Raw genomic sequence first — 13,119 nt, forward strand, 5'->3', positions numbered from 1 at the left:
CAGAAAATGGGGACACCACTCATAGTATTTCACTCATTTGGTAGCATGTATTGGTCTATACTTCCGAATTCACAGTGAATCTACGAATAGGTGCAAGGTTCCAACTCCTTTGTAAAACTCTTAGCTCATATTTTGAAACGATTACAGACTCACAAGAAGCTGCAAAGATAGTACAGAGAGGTGCCCGATACCCATCACCCAGCTTCCCCCAATGGAAACATTTTACCTAACTATAGCTCAGCAGCAAATTCAGGAAATTGATTGGCACAGTACAATTAACTAGACTATACACCTTACTCAGATTTCTCCAACTGACTCTTCCTTTGTGTCATCTAGTGTCATTGGACCTGGTCATTAATAGATTAAAATACAAATGGTTTTGTTATAAATTATTTATATTTTTTTCTATATATGATGCTTAAAGTCACATTATTTTCTTAAATAAACTACTTTTATTTGATTTCTTCCTTGTTCTACATTTAGAACTTATTATTCTTAAAATATGCATTTATGTAGGTTATATTATTTGTGGATTGCATTTTACAGTGGTAAAAGAGGCACTAAAACATTTGGCAGAAGAGAGGGACGGGATTGAAGAATTGATAAGGTTAATGCCATCCACAGCTCCGTAACCATCCCTGTCCCCTTGCACTGCTGGGTACCTCATCAGTGTGCTTGCTTGGGTATTAGCTATTTTTGTGCAAGAGAATTTTAGCCCTTTGCTTCTCCCTCTCTGCCTTAGCTCAGGCTGCTAGAACAGATACCATAGACTGGGTGGCTTGAATGACAGTTACTTATCTCTCATGGTTCTGAAGGGTGGAAGTCCAAGATGGGGATGCTAGTCTGGGTTCTGATGAGGGCCCCCTTCCTGGCTTGTAGACTGCCTTTTTGCTGTGTCCTCACATGTCAGAGAGACAGCTCTGTTCCCTTCCTCTTCTTATATGGGTACTAATCCCATCATGGGAACTCCAGCCTCATGACCTCTTCTAAACCTAATTACCTCCCAAAGGCCCCAGCTTCTAATACCATTGCACTGGGGATGAGGGCTTCAGCATATGAATGGGGATGGGGGGACACAAACATTCAGTCCATAGCACTTTCCTACACTGGTTTAGATTAATTTGTCCAACAAACAAGGGACTCACATTCATTGTAAGACAGGGTGGTATAACTTCCTACAGGGAACACAGAAATGATTAAGTATGGTTCCTGTTCTCTAGGAATTCACAGCTCGCTGGGGTGTTCAAAGACCCACTCCCTCCCAACCCCAGGATCTGAAGATGAAAATTCAGTAGCATCAACAGCGAGGAGAGTACCTCTCTGGCTCTCCTCCACACCCTTTATCAGCCAAAGGCCATCCAGGTGTTTTCTGGGAGTTCCTAACAGACGTGTGCTGTGATCTCATTACCAAGCCCTCTGGCCAGCAGGTGGCAAAACCCTTCTGCTTCCACAGCTGGGTGCCACCCAGGTACCCCTGAGAGCACTTACCCTCACCACCATTGCCTCTGTGGCTTCTGCAAGGGGGCTGCGTGGGCACAGACACCAATATTGCTGCCTTTGACCAAACCTACCCTTACAGAAGCTGGCGTAGGTGGTGGGCATCGTTCAGGCCTCCCAAAGAACCCGGCACCCTTCCAACACCAGGAGCTCCCACCACAGCTACTGCCGCCACATCCTACACCACAGGCCCCCTCCTGTCGTGGACACGGCTGACACAGTGTGCCCTGGGGACTCCCACATGCCAGAGCGATCTCTGCTGCATGGAGGGGGAAGAATTCCTCTTAGCATCCCCCTACCTCCCAACAGGGCTGGCGTGTACACCCAATTGCCCAAGGAGATTTGGAGTAAAAACTGTTTTGAGGGGGAGGTGAGGGCAGACTTAGAGTCAGAATGCTTGCTTTTGTATCCACATCTGCTCTCTACTGCATGACCTTGGGCAAGACATTTTCTGAGCCTCAGTTTCCACATCAGAAACACAGGCAAGACAATAGTAACTATGTCATAGGTTTTGTATGAAGATGCATGATAATAACGACTTAGCATTTCATACGAAACAAGAACTATTCTAAGAGATCGAATCCTCACACCAACTATTATCATTCCCCTTTTACAGATGGGGGAACGAAGACACACAGTAATTAACTTCAGTTACCAGCAGTCACAGAGCTAACTAACGGCATAGACAGCATTTGAACCCAGACCTTCCAGTTCCAGAGGCCATGTGCTTAACCTCTGTGCCACACTGTCCCTCATGGGGAGCCCTGTTCTCAGTGCTTTGCTTGAAAGAACTCACGTCTCCTCCCACAATCCTAGGACATAAGAACCGTTATTATACCCATTTTACAGAGGTGGCAACTGCGGCAAAGAGAGAATAAGCAGGCAGGATACAGGAGATAACGCACTTAAAAGTGTGTAGCACTAATTATATGTTAGCCTACTGTTCCCAGGACTCAGACATGCATCCAGGGAGCTGGGTTCGGGGAGCTCTCTGAGGTCTGGGACCTCCACTGTGCCACAAAGAGCTGAGACAGGCCAAGCATGGTTAGTACTTAGAACACCATCAAGTTCTTATTTATTGATAATTTTCAGATCTCAAACAGGTTTTCTGGGATCCTCTAGAGTCCAAGGGCCTTTGTTTAAACCCTAGTTCTGTCATTTAGTCTTAGCCATGCACATGAAGTATAACCTTTCTGAAATTCCATTTCCGCATCAGCTGTGTAGGTAAAACAACACCCTGCAACTCCAAGTGTGGTCCCTGGACCCGCAGCATCAGTGTCACCTGGGAGCTGGACAGAGATGAAGCATCTCAGACTTCACCTCAGATCTGCTGAGTCAGAAAGTCACTTTAGCAAGATCCCTGGGGATTCACGGGCATTGCCACACCCATCCCATAGCACTGTTAGGAGGACGATGGTAATGATGAACCCCAAATATTTAGACGGGGTAACAGACTCTTAGCAGATAACAGCTAAGCTTGTCAAAGTGCTTACCGTATGCTAAAGTCTTAACATACGTTGTTCCACTTAATTCACATGATGTCCTATGAGGTGGTTTTTATGATCTCTGTTTTGCAAAAGAGGAAACCAAGCACAGGAAGGTCATGTGGTTTTCCCACAATCCTATAGCAAGTAAGCGGAGAAAGCAGGTACCTCCAGAGTCTGCAATATCAACCACAAGGCTGGATGTTTCCAAAGCACTGTCATTAAGTCTCCTAACAATGCTTCCATTAATATAATAATAATCGCTTCCTCTAATTGAATCCTTACTATGTGTCAGAGAGTGGGCTCTGTGCATTCATAGGTTATCTGACTCTCAAAAGTCCTATGAGGAAACAATTTTCATCCCCATCCTAAAACCAAGACACTTAGACCAGAGAGGTTAAATAACGTGCCAGTAGTTGCACAGCCAGAAAGTGGTAGAGTCAGGATTCCAACCAGGCAGTCCTGCTTCAAAGCCCAGCTTCTCCACCCACAAACTATGCCATCTCCTCCTGGCTTCAACCTGTCCTCCTCTGGTTTTAAATTCTGTTTCCACCATAATCTCACGAGATCTGCCCTTACACCCAGGCAATGGGGTCCCTGTCCCCCTACAGTCACTATTCTCCGGCTGTGCTCCTCCCCATGGGACAAGGAATCTGGAGCCAAGCCTGTGCCCCTTTGTAGACCATATTCTGCATTATTCCCCGTCCACTTGGCCCTAAATGGCTTCCAGCATCTATGTGGGCCTCTTTCCTGGGTCCACCCTTAGGAGGTGGGTCAAGCTTCCAACGTGCTCACCCCATGCCTGATGGATGGTCAAGAGTCAGCTGTGTGGCACAGGGCCAAAGCTTGGGCTGTCCTTGGGGAGGAGAAGTGGGAGAGCCCTGTACGCTCTCGTTGCAGCCACACAGGTGAGGAGCGGGCGGGCTCTCAGGCTTTGCCCTCCAGTTGTGTGCTGCCTATAGTTTCCAACTCCACGCTTTGGTCTTAAGTTCCTGGTTGAGAAGCACTTTGACTTAAACTCCTCTCAACCCCCCGGGGCCTAAGCAGGGTGCTGTACCCTCTTTAAGTGCATTGGGCAAACATGAAGCCAAGGAGTCTTGTTGATTTAGCCCCAGTTTCAATCCTGGTTACTAACAGGGTGGGAGACAAGGGGATCCCCAACTGGCCACAGGCCGCCAGTCCCAGCAGATGGGCCAATGGGCAGAGACCCCCGTCAGCCCTCCTGGGCCCTGCCCAGACGGGAGGAGAGGCAGACGAGGGCGCAGCTTGTCAGGATGTGTGAACAATGCAGTGTGGGCATGGGGGTACTGCTCAGAAAGATTATCTCACAGTTCAAACTCGTTAATGAAAGAAAGAAATTAACCAAGCTCATTTTTCAGGGAATTCTTGTGTAAACTGGAAATTTTCCAGTCTCTGAGCCTTGTGTCAGGCCCTCCCATAAATCACAGCAAGTAGGCTGTCGGCTTGGCAGAGGGGGAAGGGGCGAGGGGGAGAGCAGTGGAGCAGAAGGGAAGCCAGAGGCTGCCAGGGCGGCCGCGCTGGAAGGACCGTGCTCTCCTGGCACCTCCTCTCTCCACGAAGCGCTGGGAAAAGAAAAAGGAAAAGAAAGAGCGGCACCAACCACAGGGTTTCTGCCAACCCATCTGCAAACACTCCTAGGTCCCCACGCCTCTAACCTGGGAGAGACCCCAAAACAGGTCATTTTTTAATTGAATACGATATTAATTACTGCGTGCACCATTAACAGTTTGTGGGATTTGACTAATTAATGTAATAGTTTTTGAGTCACGCTCATTAAATATGAAAATTACGCTGGTGAAAGGTATTGGTTTCATTATCAATCTTGTATGGACAGGATGGGGGCAGGGACCGGCAGAGGGGATTGGACCCCTGCCTGCCTCTTCTGGCTGTGAAGAGCTGTATTGTGGTTCCAAGATTGAGGGGAGCCTGCAAGGGGGCCTAGTGGAGGAGGGAGGGAAGTTGAGCCTGAGGGAAAGTTGGGAGCAAAGTCTCATCAGGCCTGACCCCTGATGAGGTAGTGACCACACAGGGCTCTGAAAACCAGATCCCTGCATTTCTTTCCAGCCCAGACTTGTCCAGGTGAAAACCCTCTCTTAGATTCATTCATTCATTGAGGTACGGTGTGGTGGACACTGGTGGCTCACTGTCTAATACAACATCCATCCCAAGCCCCGCTCTCCTAGCCTGCCTCCATCTCAGGCTAAAAAAGGGAATACTTAGATTCAGAGCCTCCTTTGCAGCTGAGGATGGTCATGTGACACCATGTGGCCAATAAGATTTAAGGGGGGGAGCAAGATTGAAAGGACGGTTCTGGTGTCCCTGTTCCTTGTCTTCTGTTTTTTGAACATGAGGGGAAAGCCAAGAGACGTGTAGAGATGCTGGTCCTGATGCTGTTGAGCCCGTGAAGCATCCCCAGAATCATCTACTCTCAGACGCTTTGTTCTGGGAGAAAAAAATAACCCTCTGTTTATTGAAAACACCGATAATCGTTTTTTCTGTTATTTGCATCTAAAAGTGTTCCTAATAGATACACATGATACAGGCACTAGGCTGGGTGCTGCGAGAAATTCAAACAAGCTTACAGTTTAGTCACCATGAAGAGCAAAAGGATAAAAAAAATTTTAAATACCTGCCATTCGAGGCAGCCAAGGCCAAGTGCCAGTTGAGTGGCCTCCAAGTGTTGTTCTTCATCTGGGGAGCCCCACTGAGCCTTACGATTACTTACAGCTGGGGCACATCCTGACCCTCCAGTGCCCTGGTTCTCAAACATTTAGATCATCACCTGTAGATACAGCAGCCCGAGGTTTTCAAAGGAAGATGGGTCGGATTGTCCGGGAAACCTCTATGTATGGTCAGGACAGGAGGTGACTTGGGCTTTGAAGGATGGATGGGATTTCCAAAAGCAGAAGTGGGAGAGGGGAGGAGAGGGCTGCCTCCCATGGTGGGTGAGGAAGAGACAGCAAGCAAGGCCCAGAGGTGGGAAGACGAAAGTCCATCTCAAGGGATGAAAAGTAGCCCCAATAGGTTACAATGGAAGGAAGAGAGTGTGGGATCCTCGCCCTCTGCCCTGCTGCAGGGACCAGCAAGGACCTGGAAAAAACTTGATAATGACTGTGCTCATTTCCTATTATTGCTACAAAAAACTTCCACAAGCTTAGTGGCTTAAAACAACACATGTTGGTCATCTCACTGTTCTGGAGGTCAGAAGACCCAAAGGGGCCTTATCAGGCTAAAATCAAGATGTCAGCAAGGCCATGTTCTAGAGGAGAACGCGTTTTCTTGACCTTTCCAGCTTCTAGAGGCTGCTGGCATTCCTCGGCACGTTCCTTAGAAGAGCTCACGGCCCCTCCCATCTTCAAAGCCAGCAATAACCAGTCCAGTCTTTATCACAGGGAATCACTCTGACACTCACTCTTCTGCTTCTCTCTTCCGTAATTTAAGGAACTGTATGATCACTGTGATGGTTAATTTTATGTGTCAGCTTGGCCAGCCCATTTCTTTGGTCAAACACCAGTGCAGACATTGCTGTGAAAATATTTTTTGGATGTGATTAACATTTAAATCAACAGACTTTGAGTGGAGCAAATTACTCTCCATAATGTGGGTGGGCCTCATCCAATCAGTTGAAGACCTTAAAAGCAAAGATGGAGGGCTTCCCTGGTGGCGCAGTGGTTGGGAGTCCGCCTGCTGATGCAGGGTATGTGGGTTCGTGCCCCGGTCCGGGAAGATCCCACATGCCGTGGAGCGGCTGGGCGCATGAGCCATGGCCGTTGGGCCTGCGCGTCTGGAGCCTGTGCTCCGCAACAGGACAGGCCACAGCAGTGGGAGGCCCACATACCACAAAAAAAAAAAAAAACCCTGCCTGGGTTTCCATCCTGCAGATTTCTGACTCAAGACCGCAACATCCACTCTTCCCTGAATCTCCAGCACTGCTGGCCTGCTCTTACATTTCAAACTTGCCTGCCCTCACCACCCTGTGAGCCAATTCCATATATATATTTCCTATACAGTTCTGTTTCTCTGAAGAATCCTGACTGATACGATTACACTTGGTCCACCCAGATAATCCAGGATAATCTCCCTATTTTATTAATTTTATATTTTTAAATTTTGGCCACGCCTCACGGTTCAGCATGTGGGATCTTAATTCCCTAACCAAGGATCGAACCTGCGCCCCCTGCCGTGGAAGCTCGGCGTCTTGACCACTGGACCATAATCTCCCTATTTTAAAGTCAGCTAATTAGCAACCTTAACTCCATCTGCTACCTTTACTCTTTGTTGCCATATAACCTACCATTTTCACAGGTTCTGGGAATGAAGATATGAATATTTCTGGGGGGCGGGGGGAAGAATTCATTCTGCCTATAGTCAAAATAAATAAATAGAGCTTTATTTTCCTCCCATAATAATATGTCTGGAAGTGGAAGTTGAGGCTTGGGGGCATTGCTTTATGACTCAGGCTCTTTATAGCCTTCCATATGTTGGCTTTGGTTCTTAAGCTCCCCACCTCATGCTCACAAAACAGCTGCCTCGGCCCCCAACATTATATCCTCATACCACTATGCCAAGCAGGAAGGAAGAGAATAGGCAGAAAGGCCTTCCCCTTTCATCCAAGGCAACAAACCTTTCCTGTAGCTTTCCACAAACTCCTTTTTGCATGTACTGATGGGACCCGAGTTACATGGCCATTTCTAACTGCAAAAGACACTGGGAAAGTATGTGACTTTGTATCCTGTATGGAGAGAGGCAGGTGAAACAGAGGGGGCTTTGAAATGGCTTTGGGTGTCCGTGCTGTGATGTCTGCCACACAAGCTCGCACACAGCTTTGCATAGCAGACCTGGGACTGGGCGGGGTGCTGCAGGGGGCTCGTGGCCACTACTCTTCTTCACGATCCTGTCCTAACAAGCAGATTGTCTGCACAAATCAGGGGAGCCTCGTGGTAGGATTGTGGCTCTCACTGCTGTGTGAATGCGGTCACTTCTGCATCAGTGAAGCAGAGCTGCTCTGAGGATGAATGAGACAAGCTGTGTAGATTTGTTACGTAGCAGAGCAAGTTACTTTTACCCAGAAATCACAGCCTGCGGGGGCCAGAGGAGATGCAGGGGGAAGACAGGAGACCCGACCCTGGAGCCCCAGCCCACTCGTCACAGAATGTGCAGCCCTCCATTTCCAAAATGCTGTCTCCACCCCTTGCAAGTTCTTTATTGGTACTATCGATTATTCTTGTTCATTAATTAGTGTTTGCTGAGTGAAGGAGAGAGACCCATTGGGCCAAAACCTCTTTCAAGCTGCCGGGGGACCCAGAGCAGGGCAGGAGAGATTTCAGCAGGAACAGGAAGGCAAAGGCCCTCAGAGGAAAATCAAAGTCCCCTTCACCCCAGGCTCTCTCCTCCCAAGCACCGTGAAGGGAGCTGGGGACCCCGGGCCTGCTGGTGACAGTGACTAACTGTGGGGCAAGCCCAGGGGAGGGGCCAAGCCAGCTCCATTACGTTTATGGCCCTGGCTTGGCGGGCAGGCTTGGCGGGCAGGCTTCCCGGTGAGTTCAGGGGGTGGCTGTGTGCCAGGTGGGGGGCTGGGGGAAGCAGCACGCATGGGGTTGGGTGGGGAGTGCGGGGAGGGAAGGAGGGAGGAGCACAGCGTGTTATAAAACACTAAACCCTGGTTGAAAGGTTGTTTCTTTTATTTTAAAGAAAGAATTAAGGGATGTTGCTTGAGAAAAACAGAGAGGGGGAACTGAAAAAGAGGCGAAGACAGAACAAGAGACAGAAAGACAAGGAAGGACAGGAGGGAACAGGAGAGGGCACCAGGAATTAACGAGGCTGGGCACCAGATACGGGCGGGAGGTGGGGGGCTGCTCCTCAGAGGTGGGGAAACTTGCTCGGGTCTCAAAGAATGGCTTTGAATTTGGCCTCTCTGACCCCAAAGGCCAAGCTTTTCACCAGGCCACAGGCTGTGGAGGTAGAGGTGGAGAGGGAGGCTCTGGGGACGAAGGGGCCCAGGACGAAGGGGCCCAGGGATGAAGGGGCCCAGGTGGGGGAGGAGCTTGGTAGCCCCACAGTGGCCCTCAGGATCACCCTGATCAAATGCCCTCGGCGTGTTGTCTATGATCTGTGGTGACAGCTGCCGTCCCTGGTGGAACTGGGCTGTCTCCCCTGCGTCCTTGAGGTATGGCATTGCCTGGAGGTTAAGGGCTGTGACTCTAGAGCCGGATGGCTTGGATCCAAATCCTGGCTCTGCCATTTGAGAAAACTACTTAAATCCTTATGCCTCAGTTTCCTCTTATGGAAAATAAGGGTAATAATAGTTTCCATCTAATAGGGTTGTTATGGGTGTTCAGTGATGTATGTAGTGTGCTCAGAGCCAGCATCAAATAAGTACTCAACAAGTTTAGCTGTCGTTATATACTTCTTTACTAACAAAATCCTTATGTTGTTGAGGATGGCAATGTGCCCAGCTAAAAAACTACATTTCCCAGCTTCCCTCACAGTTAGGCTACCCCATGAGATGTTAGAGGAGGTCATTGTGCGGGTCTTCCAGGAAGCCTCTTTAAAAGGGACTGACTCTTCTGGCAAGCTCATCCTTTCCCCCCTTCTTCATGCCAGGAAGGTGGGTATGATGACCTGAGCTGCAGCAGCCATTCTGCAACCCTGAGGTCCCCTTGAGATAGAAGGCATGCAGTAAGGGTGGTAGAGCAGAAAGGTAAAGGAGCCAGAGACACTGACCACATCGAGGGATTGGACCTCCTGTCTCCATAAGCCCTTTGCCTGAGAGAAAAACAAACCCTTAACTTGTTTAAACTACTGTAGCTTCAGGTTTCTGTTAACTGCTGCCCCAAAAATCCAAGCTGATACAGATTGAAAAGTTAAATAGATTCTAGAAGAGTTAGAGAAATTTAAACTGATAAATCCAAAATGGGTGATTTGTGGAAAGTGGGTGTGGTTGGGGACATGTCTGGGAGGTTTCAAATAACCTCAGAGGTCCCATGACCTGTCCCTTGGACTAGAGTATCTGTGAGTCCAAGTCAGGGAGTGATTGTCTTATTTTTGTCTTCACCAAAGCAATGAGAAAAAAGGTTTTCTAGAAACCAGTGCAGAGCACAAGCTCCTAGACATCAACATCCCATTGTCAGGAAGGGAGGGAAGCTCCCAGAAGACCACCAGAAACAGGACTGTTCAGCAACCTGCGGTCATAGGGGCAGCTACTGATGTTACCTGTCTGCACGGCTCACTTCATGCTTCTGAGGATGACACACACTCTAAGCCTTAGAAAGTCTCAAAAGGCCCCTGTTGTGTTGGGATGGGGTAAAGGAGGGCCCTAGGATAATTCTCATCTCTAAACCTCTGCAGTTCTCCTATGGGTCCCTGTCCAGTGGGCGTTCCATGCCTGGAATGTCTCATGATCCTTGGGACACAGTGTGTACCACGTTGCAGGTGCAGCCCCAGGTGAGATCGGGGGTTCTCAGCTCCTCGGGTCCTGGTCCTCGGGTTGGATGGTGGCCACTTCTTGCAGGAAATAAGGAAGTGCTATATCTTCCCAGGGGAGTAGGGGTGGGCTGCTCCCTGCACCACTTCCCCAATCTCAGCTCTTTGAAATGAATGAGAAGAGAAGGCCAAGGGGCCAGGAGAGGCCCCAAACAGGTGTTCCCCACTCAGACACCTGCGAGGGTGGGCTGAGGAGAAGCTGCATGCGTTTGTTTGAAAAAAGGACACCAGATTAGAAAGACGGTAGCACTGAGGTGCCCCATTGGGGCCTGAGGCCAAGGGGCAAGGAGAGGCCAGCACTGGGTGGAGGGCAGCAGTGAAGACCTCTGGAAGCCGGTCAGGGAGGCTCAGGGCACCCTGTGAGTGTACGCGAAGACTTTGTGGGTCCTGGGCTTCCACGTGCGTTCTGCAGGTCTCTATACATGAGCGTGCTTTCTCATCAGTGAACTTCTTAGTTGACATGGAGTGAAGCGTGTTTGCAAATGTGGGGAAAGTATCTGATTCTCTCGTGGAATCTTCGCTTAGAAGCGGGGTGGAGCCCCAGGGCTAAGGGAGGAGGGGGAACCCCACCCCACGGAACCGGGAGCCTCCCACACTAGGGCAAAACAGAGACGGTTCATCTCCGCAGAGAACACCAAGTAGAGATCAAAACCAAGTAGGCTCAGGATGGAGCTATAGGCCAAACCTCCTCGGAGGTATGGGATTTCGGGGGTGGCGGAGTCAATGCCTGGAAGAGCCCCCTGAAGCTACTTTCACACAGGAGAGCATTCTGAGAACTGCAGTATCAGGGTGGCTAGAGCCACATCCAGCCCACTCAAGGTTTGTCTCCTCACCAAGAAAGTCTTCCCGGGTCTCTCATTCATTCGTTTAGCCATTCACTTATTCTGTCCACAATTCCTTTGCGGGGCCGTGCACATAATAAATAGTTCGCTCTAAGTCATGTCTCTCGATTCCTCTGGTGCTCAATTCTAAATTCACCGCCTCCCTTCTTTTGCTGGGGGTCTCTGATCCAGCTTGCTCTGCTGCTTGTCGACCTGCATCCCGGAGGCGCAAGGGCAGCACGGAGCTAGCTAGAGTCAGCCCCTTTGCCTTGCTTCAAAGTCATGGATGCCACCCAGTCCTGGCTACTAAAGTATCATTGCACAAGAGGTCCATTTCTGCCATTTTGGCTCAGGGTCCCAGAATGTCTGCTACACTATTAGGATCTCCTCAAGGGTCTGAAGTTGACCCAAAGTTGTTGAGAGCCTTCATTCATCTAACACCTACTTTTTAAGTGCTTCCTGAATACCAAGTACTTCACCAGGCATACCTCGGGGACACTGGGGGTTCAGTTCCGGACCACCACGATAAAGCAAACATAGCAATAAAGTGAGTCAGATGGCCTTTTCGGTATCCCGGTGCATATAAAAGTTATGTCTACACTATACTGTAGTTCTAGTAAGCGTGCAATAGCATTATGTCTAAAAAACTATGTGCATACCTTAATTTTATTTTTTTTGCTGCTTATCCAACTTTATTTAGAAAAACAAATCCAGGTCCCAGTGCCCCAGTGCCCTCCTCCAGCCCAGCCATAATTTAAATAACTTAGAGACAGAGGTGGGGTCAGGTGGGGAGTGGGTGGGAGAGGGAGGGAGGAGAGCCCACTACAGCCGCTGCAGCGCCCGCTTCTTGTCCATCTTTTTCTTGCCTGCCAGCTTCTTATCATGCTCACCAGGGTGCTTCTTGGCCATGGGCCCCTCGGCCCCTCCCGGGTGCCCAGGAGCCATGGCGTCGGCGGTGGAGGCCGCAGCCCCGCTAGCCGGGGACCGCCGGCCCCTGCCCTCCCGCCGGGCCCGCCTGCGCCCCGGGGATCTCTGTGAGCAGGCGCGCGCGCGCCGCCCGCCTCCTCCTTGAGGGCAGACGCGGGGTTAGGGTGGATCAGCAGGCACCTGATGGTCAGCAGCACGTGTCAGATGCCCGGCTCAGCTGTACAGCCCGTCTTGAGCACGTTGACGCAGATCTCCCCGTTGGCGCCCACATTTGGGTGGAAGACCTTGGTCAGGAAGTAGCCCTCGTGTGGGGAGGCAGGGAAGTCCTTCCCCAGCAGGAGTTTCATGCGGAATAGGTCTGCGGGCGTATGGGGTCCCCTCAGGGCCCTCGATGGTGACCTGCAGGTCAGTGAGGCCCTCCTCGTTGGGAAAGACCTTGATGGCATCAGGTGGCTCAGCTGTCAGTGTCGTTGCCTCCTTGTACACCAAGCGGATGATGTGGGCGGGGCAGGTTCACGACTGCTGACGGCCAGGGGCGTGTCCCACTGGCCCCCTTTCTGCGCCCTCCGGCCGCCGGCCGGGGTGGGGGCGGGGGGTGCGCCCAACCGCAGCCGCTGTGGCCCTAGCGGGGCCCCGGTGGCCCTGCTCTGCTCCCCGCTCCCTCCGAGGCCCGCAGTGACCCTTGCTGTCTGCAGCTCCTCCCACCACCTGCCCACTGGCGCCCGGCCCGCACTAAGGTACATACCTTAATTTAAAAATACTTTATTGCTAAAATATGCTAGCCATCCTCCGAGCCTTCAGCAAGTCGTAATTTTTTTTGCAGTAGTAACATCAGTGATCACTGATCCCAGATATAATATAATAATGATGAAACAGTTTGAAATATT

General features: G+C 50.2%; 1 pseudogene; it reads right to left on the bottom strand.

Moving 5' to 3' along the window:
- Nucleotides 1-12,127: 12,127 nt before the first annotated feature.
- On the bottom strand, nt 12,128-12,739 carry LOC116748645 (annotated as a pseudogene).
- Between the last annotated feature and the right edge of the window lie 380 nt (nt 12,740-13,119).

This window comes from Phocoena sinus, chromosome 2 (genome assembly GCF_008692025.1).
Source record: "Phocoena sinus isolate mPhoSin1 chromosome 2, mPhoSin1.pri, whole genome shotgun sequence".
Classification (NCBI taxonomy): Eukaryota; Metazoa; Chordata; class Mammalia; order Artiodactyla; family Phocoenidae; genus Phocoena; species Phocoena sinus.